The 13,569-nt window shown below is 49.1% G+C and overlaps 1 protein-coding gene across 3 annotated transcripts in view; it reads left to right on the top strand.

Moving 5' to 3' along the window:
- ITPRID1 (ITPR interacting domain containing 1) overlaps window positions 1–13,569 on the top strand; it is a 218,880-nt gene that overhangs the window by 151,447 nt on the left and 53,864 nt on the right. The gene's annotated exons all lie outside the window — the stretch shown is intronic.

Here is a 13,569-nt window from a genome sequence, read left to right as displayed (position 1 = left end):
GCCAATATCGCTAAGGTGTACACCATCACCCCTGAACATACCTATCTCTCTCTTTTCTAACTCCCAGTGTCTAATAGCTACCCCCCCTATTGACTGAACAAACTTCGACATCTTGAAATTCACATTCTTCCTCGCTCTTTCTATTGCTTCCATGTCCCGTGCTTCTCTCCAGAACCTTCTGGCTACAATATCCGACCAGACTAAAATAACTTTATTAAAGAACTTTTTGAACCGACATAAATCCTCCTTCAATAATGCCAACAACTCTCCAACCTTTACCTTCCCTAGATCGTTTCCACCCACGTGGATTACCAAAATTACTCTGTCCGGGGACCGCCTGCTGATTTGCAGCACCTCGTGGAGCAGCCCGGTCCATTTTAAACCTCGTATGCCGTGCCATTGCATGCTTACGTCTGTTTGTCCCAGGTGGGCACCCATCGGCCTGGCTTTGGCCCTTTTTTTCGCCCAAAATATGTACGAGTGGCCCACCACCCACACTGTCCAGTTTGAACCTGTAGAATAAATCAAGAAAACAGGGGAAGAACTGTCCCCAACATCAACCTCATAACCATTCTTACAATACCCTCAAATCCGGCCTTACATAGGACCGGTATGCCTCCGACTTCCATCTACCCACCCTTTTTACTTCCTCACTCCGCAAACCGCAGACGAACGCCGACGTGGCCGCTCCAATTCTAAAGGAATGGGAACCAAATTCGTTCGGCTTGAAACCCAGATTTTTAAGGCATGACCGCATTACCGTCGAAAACTGGTACCTCGTTAACGGAGATCCCGACGCGTGCACCAACAGCGGGCCGACCCCGCTGTGGCGTGCCATAAAGTCTCTTATCAGCCGTACTGGGCACCACTCTGTCCCCAGCGCTCCTATCCGAAGCCATTCACCCATTTTGTAAACATCCGTTTTCGATTTACGAATACAAATTTTAATATCGTCGCTCCCGACCAACACGTCCGAAAATTGAAGACCTCCCGGATCATTTTTACTCGCCGAGACCAGTTCCCCCAGCCGTAAGGCTGCAAAAAAGGCCAAAGAAAATGCCACTCTAAAAAGCGTCGTTTCTTCTGTGTTCACACATACTGACCCCATGACCTTCATCATCGTGCAGAGCAGTTCGAAAGTGATCGGGCGTCTCCCATCCCGAGAAGACTTCTCTTTCTTCCAACCCTTCAGTATTTGTGTAAAAACAAAATCCTTTGTCACGTCGCGACTCCCGTGGAGGCGTAACAAAAATGCTATCGCCGATACGTGTTTTTTAGCCGCGTCCGCCGACACTCCTAGCCCGCGCAGGTTCGCTAGTATATCTAAAGTTACCGCTCTAGCCTGTTCCGCTTCCGGAAAAACGTCACCGGCGGCCGCGATCCACCGCTTCCAAATCGCATTATATTGCCTCCAAGTGGCTTCGGTTACCGACTTACGGACCAGATTCAGGAGCTCCTTTCTATTATTTCCCACAAGAAAGCAGGGCAACATACCCCCTCGACGTCCGCAGTCGGGTGAAGCTCCCTGAATTTCGACATCTGGAATCGAGAAAGAGCGTCAGCCGTGTTATTCAAGTGTCCTGGGACATGGTTCGCTTTGAACTTTATGTTATGCTGTAAACAACGCAAAACCAAATGGCGTAGTGCCGCCAATACCAACCCCGAAGCCGAAGACTGCTTATTCACCGCTCTCACCACCGTCTGGTTATCAGACCAAAAACAGATGCTTCTGTCAGCCAGAGCCGGGCCCCATAGTTCAATGGCGACCATGATGGGAAAAATTTCCAGCAATGCTATGTTTCTCGTCCAACCTTTTTCGACCCAGGCTTCCGGCCACAAGGAGTTGCACCACCTGTTACCAAAAATTGCGCCAAGACCGCACGCTCCAGATGCGTCTGATACTAAGCCCAGCTCCTCATTGTCAACTTCTTCCCGTTGGCAAATGACCTGCCCATTGAAAGTTTCGAGGAAAACCTTCCATATGTGCAGGTCCGCCTTCATTTCTTTTGTCACCCTGACAAAATGATGAGGCTCCCTTGCCCCTTTTGTCGCCAACGACAAACGCCTCGAGAACGCACGTCCCATGGGGATGACCCGACACGCAAAATTTAGCAGTCCCAGTAGCACCTGCATTTGATGCAGTGTGACTTTTCGCGCCGTACTAACGGTCTCTACCATTTGCCGCAAGCGCGCAATTTTTTCCTCCGGTAGACGAAAAACCATGTCCTTCGTATCGATCTCGATACCTAAGAACTCCAAAGATAACGCTGGACCGACCGTTTTTTCAGCCGACAGGGGAACGCCTGCCCTTTTCATCAGCCTCTGGAAAGATGCCAATAAAAATCCGCATACGCCTGAATCGGGGGGCCCCACGAATAAGGATGCCCGTCTCGAATCGAAGCATCCATTCCAAGAAAGAACTGAACACCTCAAAATAATAACACGAAATCGAGCATCCCATCGGTAAACACATGTCTACAAAATAGCAACCCTCCATTTTACACCCCAAAAGATGGAAGCAATCAGGGTGTACCGGAAGCAAATGGAAAGCTGATTCAATGTCAGCCTTGGCTAACATCGCGCCAGCTCCCGCCCGACGGACTAGATACACGGCCCGATCGAAAGACGCGTACGACACCGCCGCTTGCTCTTTTGAAATCCCGTCGTTGACTGAATCTCCTGCCGGAAAAGATAAATGATGGATAAGCCGGAACTTGCCCGGTTCCTTCTTCGGGACCAGTCCCAAAGGTGAAACCCGCAAATTCCCGAATGGGGGCTCCTGAAACGGGCCCGCCATCCGACCCAATTCCACCTCCTTCAGTAACTTCTCCATCACTAACTCTTTGTTTTCTCGAGCCGATTTTAGATTGCCGCTGAGCCTAAGGGAACAAGTCGGGTTATGCGGTATCCGGAAACCTTCCGTAAAACCGGATCTAATTAGTTTAGACTCCTGCTTCTTGTGGTACCTGACGAGCCACCGCTCCAGGTACCTGACGTTCACCGGGGTTCGCTCCTGCGCCAGACACCCCTGGTGTAGCTGCTGTCTTCTGACGTCTAAAACACCGTACTGCAGAGTGCGCTCCTCCGCATACTGAGCACTCGTGGCGAAATTTGCACGAGGCGTAGAATCGGCAATGACCTTCGTTGAAGGCCCAACATGACCCGGAGGGTTTTGGGGCCACAGGCGCCTGCTGTCCACTGGCGCCTGTGGCGTTTCCTTGAAAAAACCGCTTTACCGGTTTTTGGGACAGGATAAGCTGGATCCATACATCCGTTGCTTTCGTGGCCCAACTTATATTTTTTATACCCGAGATGCGACGACGAAAATCCTCGTCATATCGCCTCCACGCCGACCCTCCGTGAAGTTTATACGCACTGTGAATGGTGTTTATATACACAAATAATTCGGGACCTTTTTGAGGACTATGTTGACATGTCACGTGCGCAAAAATTAAAAACGCCTGTAGCCAATTACCAAACGTTTTGGCTACTTTCGCCTTTCTATCCGTCCCGCGTTCTGAAAACCGTTCTTTGTCGACGGCAATATGATCCACCGACAGTAGTGACCATATATCTATGTATAAGCCATTCTTAATTTTCTCCGTCATCTCCTCTGCCAAGCCCACTCCCAAAGGGGCTACCCCGCAGAACAGCGAGTCTGCGAATTTCAAACCATCACCACACAACACTTCGCCCCTACGACTCGCCTCTCTCTGCTCTCGGGTGCGTGAGACAAACCAACCAACTTCCGGCGGGCCTCGGGGCCCTTTTTCCACACCAAAACGATGTACCAGCGCTTTAAGCGCAACCATAAACTCCTCGTTACTCTTATCATTCGAGGGTAAAGAGACATCCCAAACATTCTTATAATGTGACTCACCCGCCTTGTTCCCCTCTGGCCCTGCCAAGAGGAAGCTCGGGCCGGGTGGCGCTGATGTACGATCCCGCCTCTGGCCTGCGTGTCGCTCCGGTCCCAATTCATGGGTGACACCACGGCTCCTCTGGCTCTGTGCACTGGATGCCCTACTGGCCGAAGATGCCAAGCTGTGCCTGATGCTGCGGGCAGCGTATATATTGTCTGCGGAAGAAGCCGGCGAGAGAGATGAGGTATCTCGTGAAGCCCGGGCGCCCCGCTTACGGCCACTGCGCCTATCGTATGCACCCACCGCTTCTGCCCTTCCATGCTTGCCCGGTAAAGGGATCTTCCCCCTCTGACCATCGTTCTCTGGAGACGCCGACGCCGAAGAGCTAGTAGAGACACGCGCTCTTCTGCCTGACCTGACCCGCTCCGCCCCCTTTTCGCATCTGCGCGCCACCACGACGTGAAACCTACCTTGCCCTGCTGCATGCTCCTCTATGCCGCGCCAACTTGCTCACTCCACTGCAGAGCTGCCCGGTGAGCGCCCGCCTGTGCGCCGCTCATATTGATCGCTCTGCAATCCGCTGGATGCTCCTAATGCCGCTGCCGCCTGCCGCTGCACAAAACTCACCTGCCCATCCCCCACCCTCCTATCCGCAGGCAGAGGGGCTGTTGCCAATGCCCCATCTCCGCCTCCTGTGGATGCCATGCTGCCTACACTGTCCTCACTATCCTGAAACTCCCTTCTGTTTAACCCTCTAGCACCTCTCTTTGTTGTGCGCCTCCCCCCCCTTATCATCGCGCTACTTCTATTTAGATCTCCTTCGCCGCCACTAAACTCCTCCGGGCTGAACAGGGACTCACTCCCGTAGCCCCCTGTGGCCTCTTTTTGAAGTGCAGGCCTCCTGCCGGGACTACTTCCGGCTCGCGGATCCCTCCGCCTGCTGAGGGAGACACGTGTACCGCGCTCCTTCTCCCTTCTAATGCTCGCCTGCACAGCCGCGGGATTCCCCCTGCCCGCGCCGGACTTACCCGACCTCCGCACCGCTCCTCCGCTCCTGGTAAGCGAACCTCCGGCTTCCGGTCCGACCTCGTCTCCACTCCTGCGATCCCCCCGACCGGCTGCATCCGCCGGGCGCTGCGACCGCGCCGCTCCACTCCCGCTCGCTTCCGCTGTTCTCGGGCTGTTGTTTCTGCCTCCTTTCTTTGCCGCCGGGCTGGGGCTCAGTCTTGCTGGCGGGTGTCTTCTCCTCTGCGGTCTTCCACGTGGTTCAGCGCCGCTGTTCTCTGCTGGTGGTTCTTCCTCCGCTCTCCCCTCTGGTGCCGCCGCCGCCGCTCCGAATTCTTCGGCCATCTTCATGAGCCACTGGGGACCCTGGCTGGCCACTGCTTCTTTAATCTGTTGGACGAGATGCTCCATCTTCTCTCTTGCTTGCAGACCTGTCCTGGTGCGTCTTCTCACTTCTTCTCTCTTCTGAGCACTGAGCTCCTCCTCTTCCTCCCTCTCTCTTTCCTCTCCCTGCATCACCCCTCCCTGGTCGCTTCCTTCCTCTTACTTAAATTACCCCGCCTCCCAGTCCCCCACAGCTTCGTTATACACTCTGCTGTTCCTTAGAACGGTTAAAGGATCTGGGAATGTTTAGCTTGCAAAAAAAGAAGGCTAAAGGAGACTTAATAGCTGTCTACAAATATCTGAAGGGCTGTCATAGTGCAGAGGGATCAGCCCTATTCTCATTTGTCCAAGAAAAGACTAGAAGCAATGGGATGAAACTGAAAGGGAGGAGACACAAATTAGATATTAGACAGTGAGGGGGATCAATGAGTGGAACAGGTTGCCATGGAAGGTGGTGAGTTCTCCTTCAATGGAAGTCTTCAAACAAAGGCTGTGTCTGGGATGATTTAGTGAATCCTGCACTGAGCAGGGGGTTGGACCCGATGACACTGGAGGTCCCTTCCAACATTGCCATTCTAGGATTCTAGAGTTTAGTGCTTCAGCCCTCTGCCTACCACCTCATGAATGTCTTCAGTGTAACTATACACCTCTTCCCGTGAGATCTCTACACCTTTACTCCAAAACATCACCGACTGTCTGTCTGCTGTCTCTAACACTATGTCCTCTCTACCTAAAACTAAACCTCTCTAAAACTGACTTACTGGTATTTCCACCCTCCACTAACCGACCTCATCCTGACATCTCCATCTCAGTGTGTGGCGCCACCATAACTCCTAGACAACATTCCTGCTGCCTTGGGTCATATTCGACTCCGATCTCTCATTTACTCCCTACATCCAATCTCTTGCCCGAACATGTCAGCTGCACCTCAAGACCATCGCAAGAATCCGCTCTTTTCTCACTGTAGACACGTTAAAAACGCTCACTGTTGCCCTCATCCACTCCCAGCTCGATTATTGCAACTCGTTGCTGATTGACCTCCCCTGCACCAGACTCTACCCCCTCCAATCCATCCTGAATGCGGCAGCCAGGCTCATCTTCCTGTCCAGACGCTACTCGGACGCCTCTGCCCTGTGCCGGTCACTGCACTGGCTGCCAGTTAAATACAGAATTCAATTTAAACTCACTACCTTCATCCATAAAGCCCTCCACAGTGCAGCGCCCCCCTATATCGCCTCCCTCATCTCAATCCATCAACCAGCCCGGGCTCTCCGCTCTGCTAACGAAACCAGACTGAGCGCCCCTTTAATTTGAACTTCTCATTCCCGTCTCCAAGACTTCTCCAGAGCAGCTCCGGTCCTCTGGAATGCACTACCAAAGGCTACCCGAGCAATCCAGGACTCGCTGAACTTCAGGCGTGCTCTAAAAACGCACCTCCTCAGGGAGGCATACCGCATTCCCTAAACAAATCCCTCTCTACTCCGCCTGATAACATGCTCCCTGACCTACTGACTGCAATCCCTGCTAGCCATCATAAACCGCTCCTGCAGTCATACTGTTTCTGCCGTCACACGGCTAAATGTCTGACCATTGTCTATGTGTATAACATCGCTCACTCTCCACCTCGCCATACTGTGCACATCTCCGGCCCCTTTACCTTCTGTATCCCCCCATTACTTGTAGTGTGTAAGCTCGTTGGAGCAGGACCCGCACCCCTATTGTCTCCATCAGCTGATTACTATGTAACCGTGGTTCTGTAATTTTTGTATTTTGTCTTTCTGTATTCCCTCTGTCTATGTAAGCGCTGCGGAATATGTTGGCACTATACAAATAAAGTTTATTAATATTATTAACTGTGTTGTTAATGCAGTATTTCAGTATTTGGGTCCCATATCTGATTTTGACGGGGGCAACACTTTCTCTAAAACCGGTGCTGCTCCCCAGAGTTTTTTCTTCAGTACAGGAAATTAAAATGTCCCACCGAGCAGCAGCACTATAACTGTGGACGGATCACAGTGATGGCATGAATTTTTTCCACACACACACTTCAAATTCATGTGCAGAAAAAAAAGAAGTAACAGAATTTCCTAATATGGACTCAATGTTGGATAATCTCCACTGTACCAAAGCCACGTGCTGATCCTACTAATGAAAATCTATGCAGATTTCTAATGTGGATTTTCATTGAAGTTTACCCCCCAGCGATGACGAGACCAACAATGCAGCAGAAAGTCACAGATGGATAGTCGCCAGCAGCCATTAAAGGGGTTGTCCCGCGAAAGCAAGTGGGGTTATACACTTCTTTATGGCCATATTAATGCACTTTGTAATATACATCGTGCATTAATTATGAGCCATACAAAAGTTTTTCACTTACCTGTTCCGTTGCTAGCGTCCTCGTCTCCATGGTGCCGTCTAATTTCAGCGTCTAATCGCCCGATTAGACGCGCTTGCGCAGTCCGGTCTTCTCACTGGTGAATGGGGCCGCTCGTGCCGGAGAGCTGCTCCTCGTAGCTCCGCCCCGTCACGTGTGCCAATTCCAGCCAATCAGGAGGTTGGAATCGGCAATGGAACGCACAGAGCCCACGGTGCACCATGGGAGAAGACCCACGGTGCATCGTGGGTGAAGGTCCCGGCGGCCATCTTCGCAAGGTATGTAAGAAGTCACCGGAGCGCGGGGATTCGGGTAAGTACTATCCGTTTTTTTTTTTAAACCCCTGCATCAGGTTTGTCTCGCGCCGAACGGGGGGGCTATTGAAAAAAAAAAAACCTGTTTCGGCGCGAGACAACCCCTTTAAGAGAAGTTGCACAGAGGGGCCCCAACTGAATTCTTGCACCAGGGTCCGTGAGCCTTTAGCTACACACTTGGACTTCAGGTAGGACCATAAAGCGGCATGGTCACAGAACAGATATTGGTTGGGGTGGTTTCGAATCAATTGTTAAATGCTTGTACATTTTTGCAGTGAAACAGCACCAAACAAGCAGTTTACTAATTGTGCCAACATGAGGTTCAGCGCATTCCGGATGCCCCGGAGCAGAAGTTGTGCGGTGCGTTCTTATCCTGTAATGTTGGGGAGAAAAATAAAGAAATTCCTCTACATTAATTGGTTGGGGGGGGGGGGGGGGGGGGAGCAGGTGAAAGTGCAGGAGACCCTAGCTATACATCTGGATATCTGGACATAGGCAATTAAATGATTGTATATGTAAAGATGTGCCTGAAAGCTTACTGTAACTAAAAAAGATCTACTGTACATAGTAATGATGTGTGAGGGAGAAAGTTTTGCACCAGATGAAAAGTCATATCACATATCTTATATGCCTTTCAATATTTACGGAAAAATGACCAACTTAAGCAAACAGCCCGCAATGTACTTGTAAATGCAAACGTCATATATGACTGTACCGACAGTGTACAACAGTACAGATGTTCAGTGCATGTTTACTTTCAGAAACAATAGCAATGTGGTCTTCTAGTGCCACCAAGTGGACATTTTTTAGTATGACAGCATAAATTAAATGGTTTGTCGATAAATGAGAAGTCATGCAACGTTCTAATGTACATAGAAGTAATTTCCCATCTCCAGACCCCTGAGGTGGCCAGCTTCCACATACATTATGATCACTTCAATATGGTTACTACTAAGGGCTTTTCACACACAAGATTACATTTAATCATACAAATATACACTCGCTGTCAAAAATAAATCCCGCCCTCAGAATAAGTTGTAGCTTTGCTGTTAAAACCAGCTTGCAGTTCCATCTCAGACAGATATGTAAGTGATCAGAGTCGTGGTGTGATTCATGAACGGTCTTGTCACCTGAAACCCTAAAAGTGGATTCCCCGTGGCCTATAAGCGGCTCTCGGAGGCTCCTTGTGTATAGCGACCTTTTCTTGCGCTTGTGTAGAGCTTGTTGACCACTAGATGCCTCTACGACGCAGAGCAGAGATTTCACCCCGTTACCAGAGCCTGAGAGGGGCGCATTATTGGGATGTGAGAAGCTGGATGGTCGAATCAATGAATTGTCCACCACCAGGCTGTTCTGACCAGGCTGTTAGGAAATATTGGGACCAGTGGATGTGTGAGGGCACACAAGACGACTAAGCTCAGGACCCCCTACAGACCACCAGTAGAGAGAAGCATCTGACCAGACTGTTAGGAGGTGTTGGGACCAGTTGATGGGGGCACACAAGGCGACCGGGCTTAGGACTCCCTACAGACCACCAGCAGAGAGAAGCATCTGACCAGACTGTTAGGAGGTATTGGGACCAGTTGATGGGGGCACACAAGGCGACCGGGCTTAGGACTCCCTACAGACCACTAGCAGAGAGAAGCATCTGACCAGACTGTTAGGAGGTATTGGGACCAGTTGATGGGGGCACACAAGGCGACCGGGCTTAGGACTCCCTACAGACCACCAGTAGAGAGGATCGTCTGATCAGACTGTTAGGAGGTGTTGGGACCAGTGAACGTGTGAGGTCACACAAGGCGACCGGGCTCAGGACCCCCGACAGACCACCAGTAGAGAGGAGTGTCTGACCAGATTGTAGGAGGTGTTAGGACCAGTGGATGTGTGAGGGCACACAAGGCAACCGGGCTCAGGATCTTCGACAGACCACCAGTAGTGAGGACCGTCTGACCAGACTGTTAACGGGGTGTTGGAACCAGTGGATGTGTGAGGACACACAAGGTGACCAGGCTCAGGATGTCCCCTACAGACCACCAATAGAGAGGAGCAACTGACCAGACTGTAGGAGGTTTTGAGGCCAGTGTATGTGTGAGGGCACACAAGGCGACCGGGCTCAGGACCCTCGACAGACCAATAGTAGAGAGGAGCATCTGATCGTCCAACACGCATGAGTAGCTCCAACTATTTTATTGTCCGCCATCCAGAGACAGGTAACCTGTGTTTGTCAGAACCATCTTTCAGGCTAGTACATTTGGTCTCACAGCCCCCATTACATGTACGGCCTCGGACACCCACTTTCACAGTGGTGTCGTGAACGATGGAACTGGATGCTACAGAGGGGAACCGGGTTGTCTCAGGGTGATCACTTCAATCCTGCCCCTGCTGTGGAGCGGCACACTGCCCTCTGCTGGTGCGATGGTCTAGGGGTCTGTCACATACGACAGGCGGTCCCCCCTAGTAGGGGTTTGAGAGACAATGACAGCTCAGCGATATGTTCAGGACATCCTGCAGCCACGTGTTCCTCTCATTGCGGCTTTCAGTAGGATAATGCTCGACCGCACACACAAGGGGGTCACTGGAAGCCCCCACAACATTGTCACACTTCCGTGGCTGCCTAGCCGCCAGATTTATCACCAATAAAGCATATATGGGACCATCAGGGATTTAGCACAACCAAGTGAAGGCTGCCTTCACTTGGTCATGCACACTTGCTGCCCATTTACCTTCTGTCCCTCCTACTGGAGCATATGAATGGTATCCTACCCTGCTTTTATTTGTAGGCTTAGTCCCAAGAGAGGAGCATTCTGAGCGGTAGGAACCCAACTTTCCCAGGTTGAGATTTACCACCTGGTATTAGCGTTAGGACCCATGTGAGAGCTTGGTCACCTGGATGTTGGTAAATGGGCCAATGTAATTCCATCAGATTTTATACTAAGAACCTTGTATTATTTAATGTAGTTAGTGTATTGATTATAGGTATGTATACCTCTGATAGTAAATTTATTTTGCGTGCTGTTGCCATTTTTGGTTTCTGCTTCTAGGGATGATTTTTCAGGGAAGGGCTTATATTTAAAGCCCTTCACCAAAAAATCATTGCTGGGGTTGCCTGCATCCCATTGCTTTCAATGGCCCAATTGAAAGCAATGGGCATAGATCTTCGGTCACACTTTTTTTGCACATCCATTGGTGCGCTGTTTTCTGCGCACATACGCACGTGCAAAAAAACGCTTGTCTGACCGATGCCTAATATTTTTAGTTTCATTTTTGGGACATGACTATCAAAGTTTCACCCGTACTCTCCGACACATGTGCCGCATTCTCAAGACTGTTCGTATGTGTCTCTAACGGCCTCCATTGTATTATATTGCTAATATGTCCAACCATTATTTTTTACTACACACCATGGCAAAGTGTCATTGCTATTATCATATGTCCAAAGCCCATTCTAAAACTGTGTGACAATCTTCGTGTGTACTCACATGTGGTCAACATGACAGGTGTCAATGTGGTATGGGGATGACTCTTTATACATGAAGGTATGTGAATCATACTGGTTACTCATGCATTTGACAAGTATATGTGTTCAAATGGACCCTTACATTATAGTATATTGCGAGCAGCAATGCGGGGGAACTCACATCTCTACCGACTATATTAACCTGCAAATATTCTCTACACCACATCATTTTCCAGTACGTAAACACTTAAGAGACATGAACACATACACCACATCCTGCTCACATAATCTTTATTGTCACACATCACAACTTTCCTCCAACACAACAAAAGGAGGTACCATGAGATATTTAATATAATGGTTGGACGTCCTGGTCCACATTGCTGTGTCACCCAATCATCATTGACATTACATTAGCATATTGCCTTAGGGCTTCACAGTGTCTCACACTGACACCACCATCATGGGAATCTGTAATAAAGATGGCAGATAATGTACATGACTCAGTGACAAAAGATTAGTACCCACTTATCATGATTCGTGACGAAGAACCCAGCAAACTATTGTCAAATATAAGGTAAAGGGTTGTACTCAGTGTTGAGACCCTTCGGCTGCAAGGTATCTAATTTGAATATCCACTTTAATTCCAAAAGTTTCAGCTGTCTTTCCCTATCACCACCCCTGATGTTAGGGGGTGCCGAATCTGTCACCCTGAAACGCAGTTGGCTGATTGTATGTCCAAATTCTACAAAATGTTTCGCTACTGGTAGTTCTGTTTTCCATGTTCTGATGGAACTCTTATGGTTTTTTAAATGAGAACAGGTAACAAGAAATGTTTAACTATCTGGTTTTAATTAATAAAAATAATCTAAGTTCCTACAGACATATCTGATGGGACTGCCCAGTCCTTCAACCCTTCTGGAAGAAATTGTTGAACTTTATAACTCACTATGTGGCAGTTCTGTTGCTCCAAGCCTGGAGGTGGCTTTACTTTATTTACTCCCAGGCTGTATATCTAGGGCAAAAAAGGATCGCTATGTCAGTTTATAGGTGCTGCCAAAATCTGGATTCCTCAGTATTGGAAATCACGTTCTATCCCTTCCAGAATGGAGTTCACAGAATTTATGAACTGTATCATTCAAATGGAAGAATTTACACAGTCGATAATGACTCATATGACCCTGTTGTTCAGACTTGGGACTGCTTGTCTTTATTTTCATCTTCTACAGCCAAACATGTTTGGATCCAGGGTGATACCAATAACTTGTGCAGCGTCCACGCAGCAGACCCACATCCAAGGATATAGCAGAGTAGATAAAGACCTTGTCACAGGGCTCTACCATCTCCGTCCCTGGGGGTAGCTCAGGACCTGACCAAATTACTGATGGGGGAGGTCACAGGGAAGGTAACCGGAGGTTACTTGTAGTCCATTTGTCACACGTGACGCCACCGTTTTGTCCTATGCAGTGAATCTTGATGATGGAATAAATTAGTCCACACACAGAGAAAACTTTCTGGACAAAACTGGAATGCTCGTTAATGTCCGTTTACTATAACATAGCAATGTCCACAGATACAACAAGATAAAGTGGTGCAACAGGGAGGATTCTCTGGGTATTCCAGACGATCCACTGTCAACGTAATCTGTGTGATCCCGCTCCCGGCGACTTTCTCTTGCTCTCTCCTGGTCCATACTTACGTTATTTTTGCCTTTCTATCACCAAGCAGCGGTCCTTCTCCACCCAGTGCTTGGTGGTAGTACCGGCATATCCTGGGTAGACTGGGCCAAGGCCAAGCAGAAGGGAATCACTCGGCTTCCTCCATTCTCTCCTCACACAGACCAATCAGTGTCTGTGTGGCTCACCTAGCAGAAATTCTTTCTGTCTTCCAGACTCCAACTACAACTCCAGACTGACTCTTGCAGAAGAACCTTGCACTTCGCCTTGCAAACACTATAAAAATAGCAATTCTGGCATTACTTTTTAAAATTATTTTACCGAGTTCTTCATGTGCGATGAATAACAAAATATTTTCATTGTCTAGGTCATTGTGAATGCAGAAATACCTACTTGTTGCTTTTTTGAAAATATTTTAGGTATTTTATCCATTTACAAAGGGATTTTGTGGGGAAAATGTATAGTTTTTTTTCCCTCAAACTAGATTTTTTTCTTT

Source organism: Eleutherodactylus coqui, chromosome 12 (assembly GCF_035609145.1).
Source record: "Eleutherodactylus coqui strain aEleCoq1 chromosome 12, aEleCoq1.hap1, whole genome shotgun sequence".
Classification (NCBI taxonomy): Eukaryota; Metazoa; Chordata; class Amphibia; order Anura; family Eleutherodactylidae; genus Eleutherodactylus; species Eleutherodactylus coqui.
The sequence above is the reverse complement of the archived record's forward strand: the minus strand, read 5'-3'. Positions and strand labels throughout refer to the sequence as shown.